Source organism: Lissotriton vulgaris, chromosome 4_1 (genome assembly GCF_964263255.1).
Source record: "Lissotriton vulgaris chromosome 4_1, aLisVul1.2, whole genome shotgun sequence".
NCBI classification, from domain to species: domain Eukaryota; kingdom Metazoa; phylum Chordata; class Amphibia; order Caudata; family Salamandridae; genus Lissotriton; species Lissotriton vulgaris.
In genome coordinates, this window is record NC_141691.1 from 1,480,291,049 (window position 1) to 1,480,317,998 (window position 26,950).

Consider the following 26,950-nt stretch of genomic DNA (forward strand, 5'->3'; position numbering starts at 1 on the left):
AGATCTCAAGGTTTGTTTGGAGGAATCCATCCAAAGGTTCTTAGCTAGGGACTATAATAAAACTGACCTTATTGATTCTTTGAATACAGTAGTCGCCAAACAGATGAACTCTCCTGTGGTGACTACTATTGACACTAGTATAATATGAAGTGGCCAGCAAGGGATTTCATTTATATGAGGTTTCAGCACTAATTAGGACTTGTTGAAAAGCAATCAGAGTACCTAAATCTGAGTTCAATCAGCGGCTGTTCAGATAAGTTAAAAAGTTTCTAACAGTGAGAAACAGAGGATGTTACCACACTAACATCATGAATACAGTAAATGAATAATAAAACATGAAACCAGGATAATTTGTTTGTCTGAAGAGTTATTATTTTTGGATTCAAGACAAAGAATAATTATGTACAAAAAATTAACAGTAACATAAAGCAGGGTACATACAAAGATATATACTGGATATTTAAGGTATTGGTTACTTTTCCTATAATATATCCAAGAGAACAGTCCAGACTGCTAGAACGGTGACAACTTGATTTCCACTATCAATCAGGAAAAAATCAAAAGTCGGTACAAATCATACTGTGCAGAATTGGACTAGGTAGGTCGACGTTTCGGTCTTATCTTGATCATTTACAAGACCATCGCGGGACGTCAGAAACGAACAGTCCGGATACTGTTCGTTTCTGACGTCCCGCGATCGTAACTATCAAATAACTGTGAACACTTGGCAAGAGAACCGCGATTTGAACAAACCACCAGAATCTGTTCTTCGCAATACTGCTGTATGCACAAGTGCGTGCTACTCAAAACTGAGTCTGCACATTGCCCGCTTCTAAAAGAAATTAGCCGAGGCCGTCACTTAAGCCTAAAAGTGTCTTGATTCGGAACAAAAAAAGGGTCAACCTTGTATATATCAATATTCCGTCCTGATGATGGTCTTGTAAATGATCAAGATAAGACCGAAACGTCGACCTACCTAGTCCAATTCTGCACAGTATGATTTGTACCGACTTTTGATTTTTTCCTGATTGATAGTGGAAATCAAGTTGTCACCGTTCTAGCAGTCTGGACTGTTCTCTTGGATATATTATAGGAAAAGTAACCAATACCTTAAATATCCAGTATATATCTTTGTATGTACCCTGCTTTATGTTACTGTTAATTTTTTGTACATAATTATTCTTTGTCTTGAATCCAAAAATAATAACTCTTCAGACAAACAAATTATCCTGGTTTCATGTTTTATTATTCATTTACTGTATTCATGATGTTAGTGTGGTAACATCCTCTGTTTCTCACTGTTAGAAACTTTTTAACTTATCTGAACAGCCGCTGATTGAACTCAGATTTAGGTACTCTGATTGCTTTTCAACAAGTCCTAATTAGTGCTGAAACCTCATATAAATGAAATCCCTTGCTGGCCACTTCATATTAAACTAAATTCTGCCCGAGCCCGCAAGGGTATATTGGGTTACTCACCTTCCAAAACATACTATTGACACTGTCAAACCTGAGGCGAGTAACTCCATCATGACAGAGAAAACTAAAATCAGACTCATCACAACTTTCAGTTGTCAAGAGCGAAAAATCAAAGAATCTTGAAATCAAACTGGCCCATTCTTAAGATGGATATCACTTTAGCCCCTTTGATAGACGACCATCCTGCTATCACTTTTCGTCTGGCTCCCTCTATGAGGGATGCCCTTGTTAAGACCAGTCCTGAAGTCATCAAATCTTCTAATTGGCTCTCTAACAGATCAGGATTTTTTAAATGCAGCTCTTGTAGAGCTTGCAAGTTTGGAGTTAACACCACAGAATATTAGGAGGCCTTCTCACGAACCGCTTGCAAGATCAACAGTTTGTTCACCTGTAAGACAGATCATGCTGTATATGTCTTACAATGTACTTGCAATCTGCAGTATATTGGGAGTACTAAGCTCCAGGTGTTCAATCGTGTTTTACAGCATCTTCGGGTGATAGTTAATTCCGACTCCAATTATCCTGTGGCACGTCACTTCAAGTTAGTTCATAACAACAATCTCAATGATTTGAAATACTACATTGTACTTCTGAATACTAAGATCCCTAATGGTCTTAACATGGGGGAGGACTTACACAGCTTTTTATAAACTACTTTTATAAATCTTTTTAACCCTTTTCGGATGTATTTTACTCTAAGGGTTTTTTTAATAATATGTAGTTTTTTTAGGTGACAGGCTTGTCCCCTTCTTTTAGTCCTCGATGTAACTCCCTTTTGTTATTGCATATATCTGAACTCATAACTATTTTAGTCCATTGGGTCTTAGTTGTATCCTTTATTGCCCTGTTCTTAAAGCGCGTTTTGTATATTGGTTTTACTGTTTTTATGGTTTTACCAGTCTCTATACGTGCTGAGGATGATATTTTAGAAGTGGTTGGGCTTTAAACTAATTTGTGAGTAATTATTGAATCTAATTCCCAAACTATGGAGTAAACCCTGTATATTTTGTTTTTTCTATTTTACTCTACATCGTTGTAATTATCTTCCTGTTATTGCATTTAATTATATATACTCTGTATTATTGCACTACATTTTTTAGGTCAATGATTTTATGTATTCATACATTGTCATTTGCACTTTATCTGATTCCTAGCAGCCCGTCCCGACCTTGTCCGGGAGCAACAGGCTTCTCCGACCCCCGCCCGCCCGACATTGTCCAGCAACCAGGACCCCTGCCCGGCCCGTCCCCCGCCTTCCCTGACCCCCACCTGCCCCGACATTGGTCCCCTTACCTCAGCCGCCGCACCTCCCGCCTGTCCGCTGCTCGCACCGCCGCTGGCCTGTCCGCTGCTCCTCACGTCACCGCTCCTCCCCCGCGCCATGTCCGCCACTCCCTTACCTCAGCTGCCGCTCCTCCAGGCTGTCCGCTGCTCGCACCGCCGCTGGCCTGTCCGCTGCTCCTCACGTCACCGCTCCTCCCCCACGCCATTTCCGCCGCTCCTCGTCGCGCTCCTGGACGCCGCTCTTCCCCGCTCCTGACGTGAGAACGCACGTCGCGGCCAGCGCTACTTCGGAGGGACTACTTTTTTTTTACTGTAAATTTTTTTAACGTTTTTTTATTTTATTTATATAGCCTATAACCATCTACACACCCTGAGGATTCTAACGGTGTATCGGGTGTGTGGATTGGCGCTGTGGTTCCCGAGTTTACCCGCCTCAAAGGCTGAAAGTTCTTCCTTTATTATAGTAGTATAGATATGCTGCTAACTATATGATTAATATAATGAATTTTCCGGTTTGCCACGTTTTTCACTTCACAAGCACATTGCACTTTATTCTAATTAAGGGTGTCTACTACTTATACCTTATAGTGCTTAGGTATTTAAGCTATCTTCATATGATTATGATTTTAACTATAGCACTTTTTTGCACTTTTTATTGTAATTATTCCTATTTACTGTGATCAATTCCTTATGTGTCCCCATAACTAGCCTCTATAGGGATTTGCGTTTCTGGTATAACATTAGTTAGGTATTATCATTTGGGCACTTGCCCTATACTTGTTGTTGTTTTTTTATTTTTATTGATCTAGTTAAAATGCCCTTTTTTAGATTCGTAAATTGTGGCGTCATTATTATTTTACACTATGTAGATTGATTTTAAGAGCTAGATCATGAGAATTAGACTTGAGACGGTATTAAATTATTACGTTGTCTCTTGTATTGATTACGAATTACCTTGATTATTTCACCAGATTTTTACATTCTGTAATTAAAAAACTGAGTATTTCTTCTATGTTTATGGCATGAGGGAGGTGGGGCATAATGGGATTGTTAATAGTATTTAAACCCTGGTCTCTCTGGGCATGTCATGTGATCAAGTCCGGGTTTCCCGGACGAAACGCGTCATGCTGCTGCCCATTTTGGAATAAAGCACTTACTTTGCACTGTCAACTTTGGTGGTCGGTACCTGATTTCTGCGCGTTTCTTCGTGCCTCAGGATTGTGGAATATATATATATATATATATATATATATATATATATATATATATATATATATATATATATATATATATATATATACATATATATATGTTAAAACAGACCCTCTCGCAGAAAGAAGGACTCAGAGGCCTGAAGGGGTTTTCAGAGAAGCCAGCTCGCTTTATTTCATCTTTAGGCAGTGGCAGCGGGCGAATGCATTTCGGCGTAGTCAGCCTTCTTCAGCGCCCAGCACTGAGCACACCTAATAGTCCACCTGTTAAAAAATCTTCCCAGCAAACGCTGCTCCTCCCCCTAATGGTGTCGCCACACCCAAAGTAGTTCAGTGTCAATGAGTAAACTACAGCTCCCAGAAGGCACTGTACCGTCCAGCCTGGGCGGGTGGTGTGGAGGAGTGAGGCAGAACGATAGGTCTGCGCTGGTGCAGGTAGGCTGTGTGTTATTCCTCCAGACGAACAGCCACGGCCGACTTCCTTGGTCCCCTTACACTGCAACAACCAGCCTCATGGAACAACAGACAGGGCAGGGGCTGTCAATGCGGACTTAGCACCAAGCAGGTAAAATACCTTAATCTCCCCATATTGTTCCGTGGTGACTGGCGGTCTTGAGGAAATGTCGATCCCTCGACGCCTAACAGCTGCAAGCAGTCTGGTGCCAGTATTTTTTCCTCGACCATTTGGTGTTGCAGAGCCTTCTGTTCTGCGTCCCTGGCAGGCGCAGCAATTACTTGTTGAAACAGACCCTCTCGCAGAAAGAAGGACTCAGAGGCCTGAAGGGGTTTTCAGAGAAGCCAGCTCGCTTTATTTCATCTTTAGGCAGTGGCAGCGGGCGAATGCATTTCGGCGTAGTCAGCCTTCTTCAGCGCCCAGCACTGAGCACACCTAATAGTCCACCTGTTAAAAAATCTTCCCAGCAAACGCTGCTCCTCCCCCTAATGGTGTCGCCACACCCAAAGTAGTTCAGTGTCAATGAGTAAACTACAGCTCCCAGAAGGCACTGTACCGTCCAGCCTGGGCGGGTGGTGTGGAGGAGTGAGGCAGAACGATAGGTCCGCGCTGGTGCAGGTAGGCTGTGTGTTATTCCTCCAGACGAACAGCCACGGCCGACTTCCTTGGTCCCCTTACACTGCAACAACCAGCCTCATGGAACAACAGACAGGGCAGGGGCTGTCAATGCGGACTTAGCACCAAGCAGGTAAAATACCTTAATCTCCCCATATTGTTCCGTGGTGACTGGCGGTCTTGAGGAAATGTCGATCCCTCGACGCCTAACAGCTGCAAGCAGTCTGGTGCCAGTATTTTTTCCTCGACCATTTGGTGTTGCAGAGCCTTCTGTTCTGCGTCCCTGGCAGGCGCAGCAATTACTTGTTGAAACAGACCCTCTCGCAGAAAGAAGGACTCAGGGGCCTGAAGGGGTTTTCAGAGAAGCCAGCTCGCTTTATTTCATCTTTAGGCAGTGGCAGCGGGCGAATGCATTTCGGCGTAGTCAGCCTTCTTCAGCGCCCAGCACTGAGCACACCTAATAGTCCACCTGTTAAAAAATCTTCCCAGCAAACGCTGCTCCTCCCCTAATGGTGTCGCCACACCCAAAGTAGTTCAGTGTCAATGAGTAAACTACAGCTCCCAGAAGGCACTGTACCGTCCAGCCTGGGCGGGTGGTGTGGAGGAGTGAGGCAGAACGATAGGTCCGCGCTGGTGCAGGTAGGCTGTGTGTTATTCCTCCAGACGAACAGCCACGGCCGACTTCCTTGGTCCCCTTACACTGCAACAACCAGCCTCATGGAACAACAGACAGGTCAGGGGCTGTCAATGCGGACTTAGCACCAAGCAGGTAAAATACCTTAATCTCCCCATATTGTTCCGTGGTGACTGGCGGTCTTGAGGAAATGTCGATCCCTCGACGCCTAACAGCTGCAAGCAGTCTGGTGCCAGTATTTTTTCCTCGACCATTTGGTTTTGCAGAGCCTTCTGTTCTGCGTCCCTGGCAGGCGCAGCAATTACTTGTTGAAACAGACCCTCTCGCAGAAAGAAGGACTCAGAGGCCTGAAGGGGTTTTCAGAGAAGCCAGCTCGCTTTATTTCATCTTTAGGCAGTGGCAGCGGGCGAATGCATTTCGGCGTAGTCAGCCTTCTTCAGCGCCCAGCACTGAGCACACCTAATAGTCCACCTGTTAAAAAATCTTCCCAGCAAACGCTGCTCCTCCCCCTAATGGTGTCGCCACACCCAAAGTAGTTCAGTGTCAATGAGTAAACTACAGCTCCCAGAAGGCACTGTATCGTCCAGCCTGGGCGGGTGGTGTGGAGGAGTGAGGCAGAACGATAGGTCCGCGCTGGTGCAGGTAGGCTGTGTGTTATTCCTCCAGACGAACAGCCACGGCCGACTTCCTTGGTCCCCTTACACTGCAACAACCAGCCTCATATATATATATATATATATATCCTTGTACTCGTCTCACCCACAGGAATTTAATCTCCACAGAGACGAAGCGTACCCAATGTCGTGCTGAAATATTTTATTGTATTTTTACACCCAGCACCTCCGCCATGACGCGTTTCGATCCCACTCGGACCTTGATCACATGACATATATATATATATATATATATATATATATATATATATATATATATATATATATATATATATATATATATATATATATATATATATATTCACTGAAAAAACCATAGGTTTTAGGCCTTATATAGTTAGGAATTAACATATAAAAAACCATTGAAATTCACTGAAAAAACCATAGGTTTCAGGTCTTATATAGTTAGGAATTAACATATAAAAAACCATTGAAATTCCTCCTATATAGTTAGCTGGACATTTTATTGATATAAAACCAATGAAATTCCACATATAGTTAGGTGCACTAACTATATATTTCGCGCATCCGCAATCCAATGCTGATGATGTCACATATTACATCATTCATGACATGGTCAGTGACATCACTGATGACATCATCCAGTGTCTGTGTGTTTTTGTAAAGTTTAAATATGTTTTACATATTGAAGAATGAGTGGATGTATAAGAGTATGGATGAAGGATTTCATTGTATAAGTGAGTAAGTATGTGTTAGTATATCTGTGAAAATGTAAGCTGTTCTGTGTTTAACTGTATAGATGAAGAAATCAAAGTGTGATTGATTCTTTACAGGACTGACTAGGTGTGTGAGTAACTCCATGGATGAGTGGCAGTGTGTGAGTGTCTGCATAGGTGCATGAGTGCATATGATAGTGTTGTAATGATGAGCGACTGTATGTACGAATAATTGTATGGGTAAATGAATGAATGTGTGTGTAGACGTAGGAATCAGTGAGTGCGTATGTAGTAAATGGTATTCGTGTGTCAATAGTTTCAAAAATGATACTCTGTATTTTACACTAGGTGTAACAGAGGTTATATTAGAGTGTAAGGAGGTGCATTGTATTATCACATGAAGTATATCATCAGTGGTATGATCATTGATGTTAAATGAGATGTCATCAGTGATGTAATTTGAGATGTCATCAGTGATGTCATCAGTGATGTCACTGACCATGTCATGAATGATGTAATATATGACATCATCAGCATTGGATTGCGGATGCGCGAAATATATAGTTAGTGCACCTAACTATATGTGGAATTTCATTGGTTTTATATCAATAAAATGTCCAGCTAACTATATAGGAGGAATTTCAATGGTTTTTTATATGTTAATTCCTAACTATATAAGACCTGAAACCTATGGTTTTTTCAGTGAATTTCAATGGTTTTTTATATGTTAATTCCTAACTATATAAGGCCTAAAACCTATGGTTTTTTCAGTGAATTTCAAAGGTTTTTTAAATGCTAATTCCTACCTCAATAAGGCCAGAAACCTATGGTTTTTTCAGTTAATTTGCAAGGTTTTGAAAATGCTAATTCTATTAGCGGATAACGTTTAAATATGTTAATATCCTTGTGGGACCACCTGAGCAGCCCTAGGGATCCGATTTTTGATGCATGATCGATGGTTTGATGCATGATGGATGAATGATTGTTGGGTGGATGCATAGATGGATGCATGCATGATAGATGGGTGAATGGATGCATGAATGATGGATGGATGCAGGATGGATGGATGGGTGGGTGGATGGATGGGGTGCATGAATGGTGGGTGGGAGGGTGGCTGGGTGTTAGATGGATGCATGATTGTTGGCTGGAAGATGGATGGATGGCTGGTGGATGCATGATGGATGAATTATTGTTGGGTGGATGCATGATGGGTGAATGCATGATGGGTGGGTGGGTGGATGAATGAATGCTGGGTGGATGCATGATGGTTGGATGCAGGGTGGATGGATGGATGCATGGGTGGATGCATGTTGGGTGGATAGCTGGATGGATGGGTGGATGCATGCATGCATGAATGAATGAATAATGGATGGATGTATGATGGCTGGATGGGTGGCTAGATGGGTGGCTGGATGGATGGTGGATGGATGGGTGGCTGGATGGTGGACTGTGTGAGTGGTGGGTGAGCAGTATCAGACTGCCTGCACAATGTCAGGGTGACTGTGCGTAGTAAATGGTGGGTGAGTGTTATACTCCTATCTGGCTAGCTCTATTTCTCCACCTCTGCACCTTTTTCCCATCATCACCTCCTCTAATGCTGTCTCTCTTTTTCACTCATATATATACACGTATCTCTCATAGGACTACCTTCTCCATTTCAACTCACCCACTCCACCTCAACTATCTCTCTCATACTCTCTCTTTATAGATCTCACTAGCTCTCCATCTCTTTTTCTCGCACTTTTCTATCACTGTGTAAACCTCACCTCTCTTGCTCTGTAGAGGCTCTTTTGACTTTATAGCACTATTCTCTTTCTACTCTTAATCCCTCTGTCTTTCTCTCTTCCCTACTACTCTTTACCTGAACTTTTTTTCTGTGCAGTTTCTTATTTTGCTCGCTCTGCTTTACATCGCTTTGATTTTTCTCAAGTCTTTCTCTACCACACCTGTCGATGCATTTACCTCTGTCTAATTCACCCCTTTTTGTAAATGTTCTCTCTCTCTCTCTCTCCCCCCACTCCCCCCTTGGAGCACTGTACCCTTCTGTCTCTCTGCATTTCACTCTCTTTATCTCTCTTTATCACACTCTAAAACAGAATCGATTTCTCTATCGCTCTTTCTCAAACTACGTCTTCCTCTCATTCCTCACAAGTCTGAGTCAGAGCCGCTGCTGCCACTGCCAGCCGCCCTCACGGGCCCCGGCCGGGGCACCATGTGTAACAATTAACAATGTGTAACAATTAATGTAATGTAATTTAACCAAACCGCACCAGGGGCCCAGACAACAACATAAGTGCCTCTGCCTCCCTGACTCTGAGGAGCTCTCTGCAGAGCCGCCGCACTCACCGGCTTCTGTTGATCGGAGAGCGGCTCCTTCCTAAGCTCCTCGGATACCGCGGGCGGGGCTCCTCCTCTCCGGAGCCTCGCCGGTCAGCCGCGCCTCGGCTGCCTCACCCCGGGGCTCTAGCCATGGACACAGGAGTGATGGTTTGGTCGCCAACATCACCCGGTCTCCCCTCGGCACGGGAGACCGGACGGGCACAGCAAAGGCTTCCCCCAGGCAGGGGGAAGCGGAAATCACGTCCTCCCGGCCCCGCCCACAACCAGGGTGGATGGATCTTAAGGCAGCTCGGGCGGCGGCGGTGATCTCGGGGGGCAAAACGAGGGGTGGGCACCCTCGAAATTAAATTAAAAACAATAAAATGAAAGAGAGAAGCCCCCCAAGCCCCCCCCAAAAAAATCGCGAAAAATCGCGGGGTGCGCGCACGCGTTCGCGCTTATAGATATATAATTGATTTCTCTTCTAATTTTCTCAGGAACTACTGGAGGGATTTACACTATTTAACAAAAAGTGTGATCTGCGTACCAGACACTACCATTTTGACAAGTTTGGTGTAATTCCCTTCAGTGGTTCAAGCTGTAGCCGAGTCTAAAGGTCCTATGGAAATTAACATGGGGAAAACACGTTTTGGGACCCCCCTTTTTTCTCAGCCCCCACTTGACTAATCCCCCCCAAACTTTCAGGGAAGGAGAGGAGCGGAGCGAGCCATCTTCTTTGAGAAATTTGCGAAGATTCATCAACCAGCGCCAAAGTTATTCCCAATAGAATGTTGGGGATTTCCTATGGAAACTAGGTCCTAACTATATATACCTACTGACGACCGGGGCGGGCGGGGGCCCTGAAGCAGCCTTAACGTCAGGGCGGGCAGCGGTCCAGAAGCAGCCTTTTGCTCCCGGACAACGTCGGGACGGGCTGCTAGTATATATATATATATATATATATATATATATATATATATATATATATATATATATATATATATATATATATATATATTATGTCGATTTCATGACACCTTATTGTGACAAGCCACGCATGGAATAATGCGATTGCCCATCTGTGGGCTTTACAAAGCAATTTGCTATTGTTGTGTTATATCTATTATACACTATAAGATGGCCGCCTCTGTTTCGTGCGAGGCATTAGTCCCCTTGTTTGTGTCCATACCTGACTGGAAGTGGGAGTGACTATGCTTGTTTAAAATAATGTCGGAAACAAACACAGTGCATCACACTCTGACGAAGGCAGACCGCCGAAACGCGTCTGTGTGCACCCCTCCGCTAAATAAAATCTAGCGCGTTTGTAACCCTCAACCTCGAGTGCTGTCGTATTCTTTTCCAGGAGTGGGAAGAACTTTGGAGCGTAAATGTGTGGCGGTGTCCACGAACCGCCGACAGCACCCGCCGACGAGTGAGCAGCCGCTTTTTCGTGGAGAAAGGAGCGTTTTCGAAGTGCGCGGCTGCGCACCGCCTGATCCAATCTGGGAGTTCGAGTCCGGTCACGGATTACAGAGGAGTACGCGAGCCCCGTGTCTCCCGAGGAAGACGTCTCCGGTGAGCATTGCATGTGGCTGTTAATCGTACACTCCCATCTCTGCACGTCAGGGAGCATTGGAATTGTGTGGCCAGGTGACAGAGGATTGAGGCTGTAAACGCGCTTCTGAACTGCGGGGGTGGTAGCACTACTTGCACGCGTGAGTATACAGTACAAGCCTAATACTGTTTATGACACGCGCTGCTCCGACATGTTTTCCGATGCGGAACGGCAATCGGCAGCAAGGGGCATGTTTAAAAGGCAGACAAGATCGCCTGTATCATCTGAAACGCCTACAGTGGAAACGCCCAGTAATCCACTCTTAATAACAATGACGAAATTGGAACGCCTCCATGAAAGGGATATCCGTAAATGGTGGGAGGCGACAAGCCTCACTAATTACATCGAAGAAGAAAGGGTACCAAGGGGGTTGAGAGTTCATACTGTTCCCTCCTATGAGAATCCGGACCCGCAACTGCTCACGGACTGGTTCGAACATACTGCTCAATACTGTGAGGGCACACTTAAAATACTCGTGAAATACGCTTGGAGCGACAGGGAGCGAGCACTGGCAGACATTCAAGTAATTGACAACGAACTTGAGAATGAAACTGATCCTAGCCAAGTAGCAAACATCACACAGATGAAGGAACAAATGAAGGCCAGGCTAGTAAAATATGAAGCTAAAATAAGACTCCGCAAACAGGAGAAATACGAGAGGGACGCAAATGATTATCTAACTGGACGCGTCCTCACGTATGCAAAAAAGTTTGACGCTCCACGCAAGGCCCTGCAGAAGAACAGAAAGGAAGGTGCTGGAACAACAAGCGGTACTGGAGAAGTAACCTCCGAATCAGATATAACTGAGAATGAATCGGAAGAGAATCAATCAGACCCAGATATACGCACTACCAACAGAAGGCCTAAAGTGGCAGACAAAAGCACCAAGACTCCTTTTCAGGAGGAGTACGAGGTAATCCAAAGCACATGGCTCCGAGGTGGGAAGAACAAGCCCCCGGACATGGATACCCAAGGAGCAGAAAAAGACGGAGAACCAGATGGGCAGGCGGGGGGAACAAGAGGAAGAGGCAGAGGCGGCGCCCGAGTATCTCGTTGGACCAATCGGAAGCGCACCAACAAAAAACAATAGCCTCAGCCATCAATCCAAGTGGAATGAACACCACCACCAACCCCTCAGGAAACCCTAGCATCGACAATGAGGCAACAAATCTAACGGTGGTCAACCTCACTACCAGAGAGCTTACAATGGAAGAAGAACAAGTCCTAAGCCTCGGACTAACTTTCTGTCCAAATAGTGAGTTGGAATACACCCAAACTAAAATAGACCTGTTCCGCTTCACGCGCAAACTGAAATTACATAAACATTTCAAAATGCGACCGCATCTACAAAATAAAGAACACCACGGGCGAAGAATTACAGCAACAGACGCACTGAGCGGCAAAGACTTACGCTCAGTAGAGATACTAACTGATCTGGAACTGGAACATACACAGAACCTTGCAGACTTGGATCCAGCCCAGAGAGCGGAAATGCAGGGTATCGAACAAGAAAGTGAAAGTAGTGGATTCAAACCAGCGTCCACCTTTGTTCCTCAATCCCCTTGGGATGCTATAGATGTGTTTTCGGAAGCTATGAACGATGATCTATTAAAGTATCGAAAAACTAATCAACAATATCCCCACCAGAACATCACGGAACAACAGAGACTAGCCCTTAAAGGATTAACGACGGACACGAAAATAATTGTGAAGCCCTCTGATAAGGGTGGGAACGTGGTTTTAATGACTCGTGAATATTACACGAAGGAAGCATTGAGGCAACTCTCAAATGAGAACTTTTATATCAAATGCACCAATGACACCTACCAGCAGAGTATCATAGAGTACGATAAACTTATCTCTAAATGGTATAATCAACGTATGCTGAGTAAAGATGAACATCTGTTCTTATGTACTACCTGCCCCATGACTCCTACTTTCTACCACCTCCCAAAACTTCACAAAAATTGTGACTGCCCACCTGGCCGCCCGATCATTTCTTCTATTGGGAGTCTTACGGAGAATATGTCTCGCTTTGTGGACCACACCTTATTTCCTCTAGTGTCTACTCTGGACTCGTATGTACGAGACACGAAAGACTTTTTAACTAAATTGAATAATTTGGTGTGGGAACAGGATTATCTTTTGATGGTATTGGACATCACTAGCCTCTACACAGTTATTGAACACAATCATGGACTAGAGGCTGTGAAATGGGCACTAGAACAACGCCAACTACGATTTTCTAGACATAATCTAATGATTCTAGAATTCGTTGAATTCTGTCTAAAACACAATATTTTCCTGTTCGAGGAACAGCTATACATCCAGAAGTCTGGCACGGCGATGGGTACCTGCTTTGCCCCCAGCTATGCGAACTTGTTCGTGGGCTGGTGGGAGGAGCAGGTACCCAGGAGCTGTATAGTAAGATGCAAAGAGGGCAAGGTCATCTGCTGGCATCGATATATCGATGACCTTTTCATTGTGTGGAAAGGTAACCTTGAAACAGCTCAGGAGTACATCAATGTACTAAATAATAATCAAATCAATCTGCAATTTTCGGGAACAGTGAGTCCGGTGGCAGCGGACTATCTGGACCTCAAAATTTATGCAGAAGACGGTCACCTCCACACTAACCTCTTCAGAAAACAAACTGCTGGCAACTCCACACTGCATGCCAGCAGTAGCCATCCACCCCAATTAATCAACAGTATCCCCTACGGGGAACTGCTGAGACTTCGCAGGAACTGTTCCAAACCCTCTGATTTTGAAGCAGCTGCTTCGGAATGCATATCCCGATTTAGGGCTAGGGGGTATGGCGAGAGAATACTCAGTAACACTCTCAATAGAGTAAGGAAAATAGAGAGACAGTCCCTTCTGACTAGTAATTCTAAACAGGTCAACCGAAGGGGTTTGCCAGGTGACAACAAGGGCAAGTTCAGAGTTATAACTCCCTACTCAACAGGTGCGGATAGCTTCAGAGCCATGCTACGGAAGAACTGGCATATTCTCTTAACCGATAGTGTGCTCAAAGAAGACCTCCCAACCCAGCCACTCCTAACCTTCAGCAAAGCTAGATCACTAGGCGACATACTAGTGCACAGCCATCTAGACAAAGTGTCCCTGAGAACTAACACTTTAAGGGAGCAACCAGGCTTTTACCCCTGCGGCTGCTGTAAAGCGCGCGCAGGTAGTAAACGCGTACTCTCTTATACAATAACAGAAACTGGCAGGAAAATGTACATAAATAAATTCATCACCTGCAGCACACAGTATGCCGTCTATTGCTTGCAGTGCCCCTGTGGCTTACGCTACATCGGGAGCACGATCAAGGAGATCAAGCTCAGAATATTAGAACATATGCGAGCCATCGACAAAACAGATCAGACCTATCCGGTGGCTCGTCATTTCGCGGAGGCACACAACCGAGACCGGAACAAGCTTCAGTACTTCGGCCTCGATATTGTACCCCCTAATATACGTGGAGGTGACCGTCTACGCAGATTAAGGAGACTAGAGTCCCGATACATTATCGATCTGTGTACGAAACATCCCAAAGGTCTTAACAGTGGGGAGGAGATGGCTTTCCATCTAGGGAAATGAGCAGAGAATAACAATTGGTATATATTACTCCAAGATGACAGTCCATCTTATTAAATTGTAATTAAAACTTTTCACATCATCGTGTATGGAACAAATGTATATCAATGTACACAATAGCTCTGAAACTCCTATCTGATTTTCTGTCTTGTATATATTAGTGTGTGAGAGACACTTTATCGTTATCCAATTCACAGTACCTGTTTTGTTGTACAACTTCCTATTGTGAATCTAGGAAATATCACAAATACCGTATGATCCAGATTGAATGAATTTAAATTTGATCGGGAATAACACAGGGGTATAACTTAGATGTCTCCCACATATTTAGCTTTCCACTGTATATAAGATGCACTTTAATCACACATGTTCCATTTTTTGAACTCATGTTATAATTTTCATATGAAATGTGATCGAATATTGTGAATAATTATACACGCCCCTTCTGCTGTTGCATGCGATGCATCTCACTTCATATATATCCCACTTTTCTCAACCCCCTTTAGCTACGCCCATTTTTCGGCTGTGGTTTGGGAAATGATTTACTTTCTTTTTGTGTACAGGTGACTTGGACTGTGTTTTGTATATGGGGACATTAGCCGATCCACGGCTGTATGGTTTATGTCGATTTCATGACACCTTATTGTGACAAGCCACGCATGGAATAATGCGATTGCCCATCTGTGGGCTTTACAAAGCAATTTGCTATTGTTGTGTTATATCTATTATACACTATAAGATGGCCGCCTCTGTTTCGTGCGAGGCATTAGTCCCCTTGTTTGTGTCCATACCTGACTGGAAGTGGGAGTGACTATGCTTGTTTAAAATAATGTCGGAAACAAACACAGTGCATCACACACTGACGAAGGCAGACCGCCGAAACGCGTCTGTGTGCACCCCTCCGCTAAATAAAATCTAGCGCGTTTGTAACCCTCAACCTCGAGTGCTGTCGTATTCTTTTCCAGGAGTGGGAAGAACTTTGGAGCGTAAATATATATATATATATATATATATATATATATATATATATATATATATATATATATATATATATATATATATATATGTATATATGTATATATATATATATATATATATATATATATATATATATATATATATATATATATATATATATATATATATATATATATATATATATATATATATATATATATATATATATATATATATATATATATATATATATAATCAGGGCTGGTGCCATTTCAATCTCACAGCGTTGTTTGCAACAAAGAACAGTGCACACTTGTGTAGGACCACCTATTGCAAAGTGTATGACCTCATTCAAGATGTGTGGTAATGCAAAATAAAAACAGTTGGCAAGTGAGGGTGCACCTTATTGCAAAAGATGCTGATGGGATATATGTACTAGGGAGCATGTATATATCGTCTAGTAAGGTGACTCTTACTTTAAACTTAAAACCCAAAACAAAACTATGCAACACTCATAAGGGATAATTAAAGATAGTGGCGCACAAATACAGCTAAAAGCTCAATATTGTGCCCCAACATTTCACATATTGTGACACAAACTTTCCTTGTCTATGCCGCAATATCCTGGAGTTAACTCAAATTGCATTATAGGCATTTGATCATGTAGGGTCCAATACAGCAAAAATAGTTAAGTGTTGATCTCAGCCTGTGTTTCCTGAAGGTCAGCTATTATGCTTTCCGCCTTTGCTTGTGAAAGCAGATTAGGGAGCATGTAGACAAGGTCAAGTGGGCCTGTATGCAATTGTGAACTTCTATTAGCTGAGACCTGTTGGCTTTGCCATTGCTTAGTTTTTCTTGGATGGAAGGCATCAGTGTTGTAGAAAGTGTACCATGGGCCCTAATACAAGCAAGCAGAATGCCCCACCACCCCAAGATTATAGTTCAGTAGTAAAAGACAGCCATAACTAGGTTGCAATTGTCTTTTTACACCCTAGGTCCCGGTGACACTGCACCTATCGCATTTCTCAATGCTTTGTCATCGGAAGGCATGCTTAACTTTGAGAGAACTAGGAGAAATGTGCTGACGAAGAACACATTGTAAATCAATGTGTGCAAGAGACAGAACATTTTAGGCTCTATGTTTACACCCCTTAGCTTTGCCTTTATAACGAATTCTCGCCTTGAGCAGTGTCCGTTTGATTCAACTTGATTGAACAAGGATAGTGCGTCTATGGAAACATTAGGCTGTTCAATAAAAGCCAGTGACAAAAACGTTGTGCGTCGCTGGTGAGTCTCCTGGTCACCCCAGGTTCTGAACTTCCTCAGTGAACACGACACGATCCCTTCATAATTTATATTTATTTACAGTTTTATGCAGCGTGAATAATATCCCAATCTGTGACAGAGGGTGTTACATAATACTCCTGGCATTGATTTCATACACGGATAAGATATAAGCAAATTTGGCCAAATAGATTCTGGGAGGAAGGTGTCTTGTAGTATGTTAAGGCAGGCACTTTAAATATTGAGTAAATTAAATGGAGTGGCGGTGAGTTTGTGAAGCCTAAAGGCAAGCCCCACATTAAGCATGTACGTTGAGCTCTTAATGCAGCATGTAACTCAGCACTAACGCATGTTACGGTGTAAAAAAGCACGATTTTTCTTTCTTCTTGAAAAACTCAAATCTTTAGTTTTTTTACTTAATTATGGGGGCTGGGGCATTGCCCTCTGTCAAGGACTAAACAAGGCAGGGCCAGAGATACGTTTTATGGGGGCTGCAGAGATAGAGGAACAGCTTCCTTCTCTATGGAGCTTCTATTTGGAGGTAGGTCCAGGGTCACACTGGCCTAAAGGGCAATCAAGCAGTGTACGACAAACTGGTCTGACAGGTCAATGTGTGGCTTGCTTTTTGGGCTGTTGATTTTCCTGATATTAAAATAAACATTGTGTAGAGAAGCCACTAAGCAATCTGTAGTTTGAGATGTAGGTTTAATCTTGAAGTACGTCCATCCATGAAGGGGCACTCGAGCAACTGACTACAGAAAGAATGCAGAGCTCCAGTAACTTCATGACATTCCAAGCCCCAACACATTCCTAGCCTCAGGCTTGCACAAGACCACACATTGCCAGCAGAAAGCTCAAGTCCATGCATTCTTCTATACCTTGCAACTTACAAGGTCAAAACTGACCCAATTTGCAAACATGGGCCACGTTTTAGCTTTTCAATTCACTAATGAGTGGCTCCTTTATTTTCATGCCTGGGCCTATTTTTTGTCCCAATCCGACCCTGAGTGGTTCAGAGGTGGCAAAGTCGTTGTGGGCTGGGAGGGCTTGGGAATGAAATGCCAGCCATGTAGTGGTCAGGGTTAGAGGAATTTTGATATGTATGGGGGAGTTTGTGGGTCACAAATACGATGGTCTCTGTAGAGGACTGCTTGGGTCATGGTAGTGATGCTTGCTGCAGGGATAAGGACACTGATGCCTTTCCGTGTGAGGTGGTGTGTAGAAGGCGTTCAGCGACATCATATGTGGATAGGGGAAGGGCATTAATGATTCGCCCAATTCTAAGCAAAACATGTGCTTTAGTTGAACTGTTTGATAGCCCTTCTTCTAGCTGTGCACTCACCTGTCTCTGCATCCAGTCATTCGTTCATCCATGTACTCAGCCATTCAACCATCATCTGACTAATTTTTGCTTTTAGCCACACACCAATTTGCAGAAAAACACACACGTAAACGCCAATAAATGCACTTTCATTTAAAAATAAAAGGCAGACCTATTGGAATTGCAAATAATTGTTTATTTTTGCTTTTCCAACCCACTCCTGCAACTACAGTGTGTGGATCTGGTTGGGAAGTGCGGTATTACCGCATGGAGGGCCTCCTGTACAAAGGGTTTTGTGGTTACGGTGCCTGCAGTTTAAAAGAATACAGTTTTTGAAACCGCAAAAAAACCTTTAAATAATGTATCTAAGCCCTTTTAAAAGTTGGGAAAGTCTTTCTGACGCATAAAAAGGCTTATGCCCACCATTATGAATCACAAATAGGAGTGGGCTTGGAAGGGAACCAATCCTCTTATTTGGGAGTTGCAATAGAATGTATCATTGCTTTGCAACGGCGATTGCAGTAGCCGACAATTGATCAGACACTGACACCTCAAAGATGATGGTATCTGATTTAGAATCAACCCAAAGTAGAAAGTTGTTCCTGTGGGACAGCATCCCCTTTGTGATTCATTTCGGGCAGCCTCGGTGGGAGCAGGAACCACTGCATTCTCATCCCAATGTATGCCCAAATTGGAAACGTTTTTTTTTTTTAACCTTAATGCAAATGCTAGGAGTTCGGTCTGCTCTCCTTTGCAGGCTACCATCCCTGCATGTTGCAGCCATCCAAAGAGGTGAGAAATTGTGACCTGCCTAATTATTATTCAGTATTCAGGGCTGCCTAAGTACAGACTGGCCCCCCTCAGAGCCTCGATGAATGCAGCCGCCAGGCTGGTCCCAGGCTCCAAGAAGTACATTCACATCTCACTGGACCTAAAAACACTCAACTGGCTACCTTTTGAAGCAAGGATACACCTCAAGCTTGCCTACATGACCCACAAAGCCCTTCAATTTAACACACCTCTCTACCTCGCCAAAAAAACTTGAGCTGTCGGGTGGAACACATACTTCCAGGAGCTCTAGCACCCTCCTATTTAAACCAAAGAAATACAAAAAAACTAAAACCTACAACAGTTCCTTCTCAGGAATTGCCCCAAGAATCTGGAATGCCCTACCAATGGAAATGAGACTGATTCCATCAACAGTGTCCTTCAAAAACGATATGAAAGCGCTACTGATGAATACTTGCCTGTCCTAAAGTCCAGTAGGGGTCCTGAGTCACCTCATATACTATCACGCTGATGACTTTCTTGCCTTATCCGACTGACTAATTATTTTGCCCACTAATACGTTGTTATTTAACTATTGCTATTTTTGTCTATCATGTTGTCACGTAACTAATTCTATTTTTGTCTCTTGATATGATTCTCCCACATTGCCCCCTCTCATTGTTGTTGCATCCCTCTGTAAAGCGCTCTGATACCCTCTAGGGCAGGGGTCTTCAAACTGTGGGGCACGACCCCCAGGGGGGCCTTGGAGTGATAGGAAGGGGTCGCGCATTCCCTTCACACTTCTGCCCAGGCCCATAGCTTCAGCCCCCCTCCTTCCCCGTAGTGTCTCTCAGCCCGGGCTGCTGCAGTGCAGCTCACGCTGCTGGGGGCTCAGCTGGGAGGTGTCTGGAGTCTTATCTCCGGCCCGAGTTTTTCACAGGTCTTTAAAGACCATTTGCATATTTACATGCCTTTGTTAACTGGTTACCTAGGCTTAGTTTTTTTAATGGTTCCAGTACCCCCTGGGCCCCCACTCTGCCTATTCCTTACATTTGTATTTTTACACTTATCGCTGTGGTGTGCGAATGCATTTAATGAACAGAAATATAAAGTTGGGTAGCCAAAAGAAAAATGCCTGCCGTGTGTTGTTTAAAGAGCCCGCAGAGACCTGCTCTTGACACTAAAAAGAGTTATAAATAAAATAATATGTATTAATTAACTATGTGACTTTTCTATCTTTGTTCTCTTTAATTATCAGTCATGGATCATTGAGGCAGCCCTAGAACACAATTAAAAGTGCTTTCTATGTATATTTGCTGTTCTAAGTATTCACAGATAAGTGCTAAATATACAGCTTTAGGTGACTGCTTATTTCTGGGCCATCAAAATAATGAGCTGTATCGACACATTATTTATTTTCTCCACTCTCGATCCCTGATTAATGCCATTATAACAATAGTTTAACTTATATCTGAAACCCTACGCTTCAGGTTTCTGGGAATGTACCCTGTATTCAGACAACTCACTCCTCATTCTCGCCTTCACTTTCACGCTCGCCCTGCACTCACACTGATCACAATGCACTAATAGTGATCACAATGCACTTACAGCGATCACAATGCACTCACACTGATCACAATGCACTCACACTGATAACCATGCACTGACACCATTCACCCGCTCACCCTGCACTAACAGTGATCACAATGCACTCACACTGATCACCATGCACTCACACCATTCACCCGCTCACTCTGCACTCACAGTGATCACAATGCACTCACACTGATCACCATGCACTTACAACATTCACCCGCTCACTCTGCGCTCACAGTGATCTCACACTGATCACCATGCACTTACAACATTCACCCGCTCACCCTACATTCACAGTGATCACTCTGCACTAACAATGCGCTTGCGTTGTTCACCCTGTGCCTGTACCTCACCCTGCAGTCACATGAGCACACTACTCACCCTGCACTCATGTGACACTTCACTCACCTGTCCCCCCCCCTCCCCACTGCTCAATCTGTAGCTCATTCAAACAAGGCCATCACTAACCATGCATTAATTGGTCCCACACTGAACTTACAGCCAAACCCAAATTCATATGGTCACCTCACTCACCCTGCAGTCACTCCTTTTACCCTACTCTCACACTGTTGCATCACTCACCGTGCAGTCACTTGGGTACTCTTGTCACCCACAGAGGGTTTAGAAATTTTTGTCAGGAGGGGGTCCTTATGCCTGAAAATGTTGACAGGGGGGTCTCGGCATCCAAAAGTTTGAAGACCTCTGCTCTAGGGTCATGTTCGCGCTACACAAAACTTTCTAAATAAATAAAATAAAGTATTCAGGTTGTTTTGTGCCAATTGGTGGATGGAATGTTCGCAATGCACTCTATAAATATAAAGGCCGCATTGCACAATGAAAGGGAGGTCACAAATAATAAGGGCCCATTTTACAACCACTATTTGCAACCTGCCGGAACATACTGCAGGCCAAGAAAAAAAAAGTCTGCTGCCGCTGCAAACAGCCATTGGCACTCCTACATCCGTACATGTGGAAAAGATTGCAAAAATATTATTTTCAGAAGATATTTAGCATTAATGGATGAAAAACTCCAAATCCAGGTATAAAATCGTACAGAAATGGATTACGCATGATACTCTAAACAAAGCCATTAATTGCCCAAGTCTATTGTATAATTGCTTCCTCCCCACAGGTAGCCAGCGTGTCTGCCTATATAATCATTCCCTTATTTTGAAGGCTCAGATGATCAGGGCTGCATCCAACAGGGCTGTGTCTGGCTGCAAGGTACAACTTTGTGCAGGCATTACTTAGTGTGACTGTAACAGGGGAAACCCAATAAACCCTTGTAGGCTTGGGCAATGTTTCGTTCAGGTCAAAGGGATGCTACAAGGGATTTGTTTTTTGGAAAGTAATAGCTTGGTTGGGAGTTGTATTGATAATATCTCACTCCAGCGTACCCACAAGGTATCACAAATGATAAGAATAAAAATCAATTATTGGAAGGAGAAGAAAAAAACACGGAGAGAATAAAAGGTATATTATTCCAGAAATGTTATATGAATTCCATAAGGTAATTTGCAATTCAAAGTGTGGGGAGACACAAATAAAAAGCAAAAAAGTAGTGAACAGAGGTATATATAACTTCACCACATCAGTTCACAACTAAAACATCAACTCCAATCAATTCATAACAACAACCAAAAGAAATTAATTAATCATGGTTGTGTGCTTGTGCACAAGCAGCGTGGATGGAGATGATGTAGCTGTCGACGTTTCGGTCTTATACTGCTGCCGTCATGAAGACCATCATCAGGACCATAAAGTTCATTGCAGGTAAAAGAGACCCCCTGAAGATTCCAGTTGAGCAATCCTGATTGGGAACAATATATTTAAAGACGAATCTATTGCGTGGCGTATGGAATCTAAACGGTGATATCAATCCAACCAGCAAAAAAGACCCAGGCGAATGGAATTTCAAAACCAAACGGGCGGCAAGATGAATCTCCAGCACATCGTAAAAAGGCTATGTCAGGATCAACCATCAACCATGATTAATTAATTTCTTTTGGTTGTTGTTATGAATTGATTGGAGTTGATGTTTTAGTTGTGAACTGATGAGGTGAAGTTATATATACCTCTGTTCACTACTTTTTTGCTTTTTATTTGTGTCTCCCCACACTTTGAATTGCAAATTACCTTATGGAATTCATATAAAATTTCTGGAATAATATACCTTTTATTCTCTCCGTGTTTTTTTCTTCTCCTTCCAATAATTGATTTTTATTCTTATCATTTGTGATACCTTGTGGGTACGCTGGAGTGAGATATTATCAATACAACTCCCAACTGAGCTATTACTTTCCAAAAAACAAATCCCTTGTAGCATCCCTTTGACCTGAACGAGGCATTACTTAGTGGCCTCGTTGGGTGAAGTGGGAGCTGGTGGGGCTGGTGACCCATCTATAATTGTCCCGGCCTCCATGCCCCCTACCACTGGCAACAGCTGCAACCAGCAAAAACTGGCATTGGCATTCAACTTGGGAACAGAGTGGTTGTTCCTGTTTACTTTTCACATTTTAATTACTCTTGAATTCCTTAAGAGTATTTGATTTTGCCAGTATAGTGTCTTTCTGTAATTTTGTCAGGCAACATATTACTCATGAATAGTGCGCATGGGGAAAAGAGCTGACAGTGGCGGCTGGCACTGATCGGGGTGGCAGGTGGGGGGGTAAGGGGATCTAAATTAAGAAAAGAAAAGCCTTACCTTACCACCGCGTCTCTTCTCCTCGTCCCTCTGCACTGCCGGAACAGGAAGCCCATCCAGGCTCCCCTAAACCAATCACAGCGCTGCAATGCAGTATTGTGATTAGTCTGAGCGCCGGGGTTCTCCACCCAGGTTGTAATGCAGCCTCGGTGGAGAACATGCAAAGTGTGCATGAATGTTGGCCCACTTACAAAGTGTGCTCACCACTCCCCCTGATCCTGTCATCAGAGTAGCCCTACCCCGCCCTGCAAAGCTGCCTCAGCAGGACAAAATAAAATGATAGTAACCTAAGTTATTATTATTTTAATTTTCCTTTATTTCACTGCTGCAAAACAGTGGAGCGACGCTCCTCCGACCTGAGCGGAGGAGCCGCCACGGAGAGCTGCCACCATATGTGGGCGTGAGTTAGGATTGTGGGTGTGTTCATAACACTCAACGATTGAGAGTTGTGGAGTACAGGTGAAAAGCAGAGAGAATTTCTCACAGTGCATGCCAGTGGCTCATGAATGAGATCAGAATACAAGCTCATCCAATCCTTGCTTTCTTTGCAGAGTGCACAGAGCAGTGGTCAGGTGTGCCAATTGTAGATGTAGATTCTATGTGAAAGTGGGTGAAGGACTGACACAGCTACTGAAATATTTTCCGAACGAGGGATAAAGAAAAGGCGGATTTTCTATGTGAGTGAGTGCATTGTGTGTGGGGGAGATGAAAGGAAGTATGTGCAGGGAAGAGTAACAAGAGGGTGCTGTCGAGGAAAGAGATGAGGTGTGAGATATGCAGGAGGAGGGTTTCAGAAAGATATCAGTAGGAAAATGGGGTGTCTAGCTAAGAGAATGCAGAAGAATGTGGTGTGAAGAGGAAAACTGGAGTGATCCAGACAATCCAATGACCTCTAACTTTTTCACTGACGTTAAAAATGCTTAAATCGTAGTTTACTTAAAGAGAGAGTGTGTGTGCGCGTGTGTGCGCGCGCATGCGCTAGGGATACCACTACCAGCATCAGCTATGTTTTCTAATTTACAGGGTTGGCTCGGTAATATGTTTTATAATCAATTGTGACGAACTATGTAGGGTAGCAGCAATGGAAACTTAACAAATAGTTGTGTTATTTAACGTCTCCGAAAATGACACCGCGTGATTCACACATGAGGAGAAAATAATACATCTTAATGGAAAAATCAGCAATTGGTATTCATGCTCAGAGACACAGATTTCAAGCTTTTTAGTTCTTTCACAGTTTTCCAAAAAACGAATTCTTCGCATTTAACCTTTAGACGGGTTCCCAGCGCTCTGGCTCCAGAAGAGATCTCCGTGTCTGCCTCAGCGGCATGACGGGGCTTGTGTGTTTATATAGCTTTCGGAGTGACGACAACACATCAGAATGTGCAGGTGCCTCGCTGGGCCTCGCGCTTCACTGGCATCTGAAAGGGTACAGGACTTCAAAATTTAGAAAGAAATACATTGGTCTCCTAATTAAACTCTTCATTAAATCGTGCCTCCGCTTAATGGGACCTTATCAAACCGACCAAATAAATAGACTACTCAGAGCTTATGCAAGAGATGCGTTTAGTTTGCACTCAGAAAATTTCAGACATTACTTAAAGAGATTCATAGGAACCGTCTATGTTGAGGAGCATTCTGCATCTTTCTCACTGGTATCTATTTTTTTCTGTGTACATTTTTATAAATGCTGATAGCAAGCGTATTCCTATTTACGGGAGTTACAGTGTGACAACTAGGGGCGGAAAAATTCCCGTAATTTGCTTTTGCGTAATTTTCCAAAATTTTGGGACAATTATGCCAAATTATGAATAAATAGGCGAAATGCAAAATTGGCATTTTGCGCTGTTTTACCGTAAAATACGTCCTTGCATCCATCTCACACTAAAACATGGAAAACAAGCATTTACAATGCAATGGTCTCACCATTATTAAAGGTAGAGCTATTGGCATTGCTCATGACATTTATTTTCTTTTTAAAAAAAAAAAACATAAATAAATGGTATTGTCATTTACAATGTCAATAGGTGAACATTATAGAGTAGTAGAGAGTATTCGCGGACACAGAGCCACACACACACACACACACACAGCCGAGCACACACACACAGAGCCGCGCACACACACACACAGACAGAGCCGCGCGCACACACACACACACACACAGACAGAGCCGGGCAAAAACACTCAGACAGAGCCGCACACACACACCCAGACAGAGCCGCAAACACACACCCAGACAGAGCTGCACACACACAGACAGAGCCGCACACACACAGACTAGCCGCACACACACACACACACAGAGTTCCGCAAAATCGGCGGCGCAGCCAACGGGTTAAACTGAAAGCGTGATATGAGGCGCTTTTACCCAAAAACGTATTTGTTTGTCAAGTTGACAAACAAATGCTTTTTTTTGTGAAAGCGCCACGCGAAAGCACACATGGCGCGCTGAATGTTGCAGGAAAGCATGTAGTGCCTGCAGTAGGAGAAACCATTAAAGAAAATAGTGCTTACAGAGTAAATAAGACATACTGTGTAACAACTGAAGTAAATGGGTCAGTTCTCAAAATAAAATAAATTAATTAATAAATAAACCCTCCCCTGTCCTACCTCCCTCTGCTGGACCGGAACCGGTGGTAAGACCAGAGCCCAGAGTCCCTGCAGCCAGCCCCTCCCGTCCAACCCGGACATTGGTGACTACTTCTGCGGTGCTGCTAACTATCAAGGAATACATTTAAAACACGCGTCATTCAAGCAGCGTTTGTTACATAACGTCTACGTGGTCCCAGCCAGTTAGAAAGAAATATACAGAGGTGGCAGGAGGGGGAGGGCGATCGTGAGCAACACAGATCCATGGATGGAGGAAGGGAGAGAAGAGAGAAATGTGCAAAGGGGAGTGAGAAACGTGCAAAGGGGAGAGAGAAACGGACCTGTGGGGGACAGGAGAGAGGGAAGTGTGTGTGTGTGTGGGGGGGGGGGGAGAAATGGGGTGTGAGAAATGCGCATGGCATAAACCCAGGGGGGGGGGGTGGGGGCAATGTGAGACAGGGGGGATGGAGGGGGGAGTGATGAGAGTCGAGCCGGAGAGAAGACAGTGTGAAAGGATGTGAGAAACAGACAGACATACATGGAGAAAGTAAGGACGAGACAAAAGAAGAAACAGAAAGAGATGCGAGAGACAGTGTTGGAGAGAGACAGAGAGGCCCTGGGAGTACGAGAAAGACGCAACAGACAGAAAGACGGGAAGAGGGTGTGTGAGAGACTAGAACAATATGGAGTTCTATAGAAAGCAAGATGAGGTGATGAGTCAGTAAAGGGAAAAGGAAAGAGAGAAAAGAGGGAGGGAAAGAGCAGGGGATGCAAGAGAAAGTGAGGTGGGTAAAGCGAACCAGAGACACAAAGTGTGAGGGAGAGAAACGGAGAGGGGGCGGGGCAGCAGCTGCCACAATAATTCTACCTCTTCCGGTATGTCGGAGTCTAATGTTCACTCCGGCTATAGGCGCTAGATTATTATTGTACAATCTCTGTCTAGCGCTGCGATGCCCATCGTGCCTGGTTAGTGCTGGAGACCCCCTTGCATAAGTAGGGGCCATTCTGTGCTCACCTCGTTATTTTTGTACAGTTCTATACAGCACCTTAATGCCCCTCAAGTCTGGTTAGCGCTCGACACCCCCGTACATAACGCCTTTGGCCCTGTGCTTACTTCTGGGGGTGCAGTGAGCACTACGGTATTCTTATATAACCTTTATACAGCG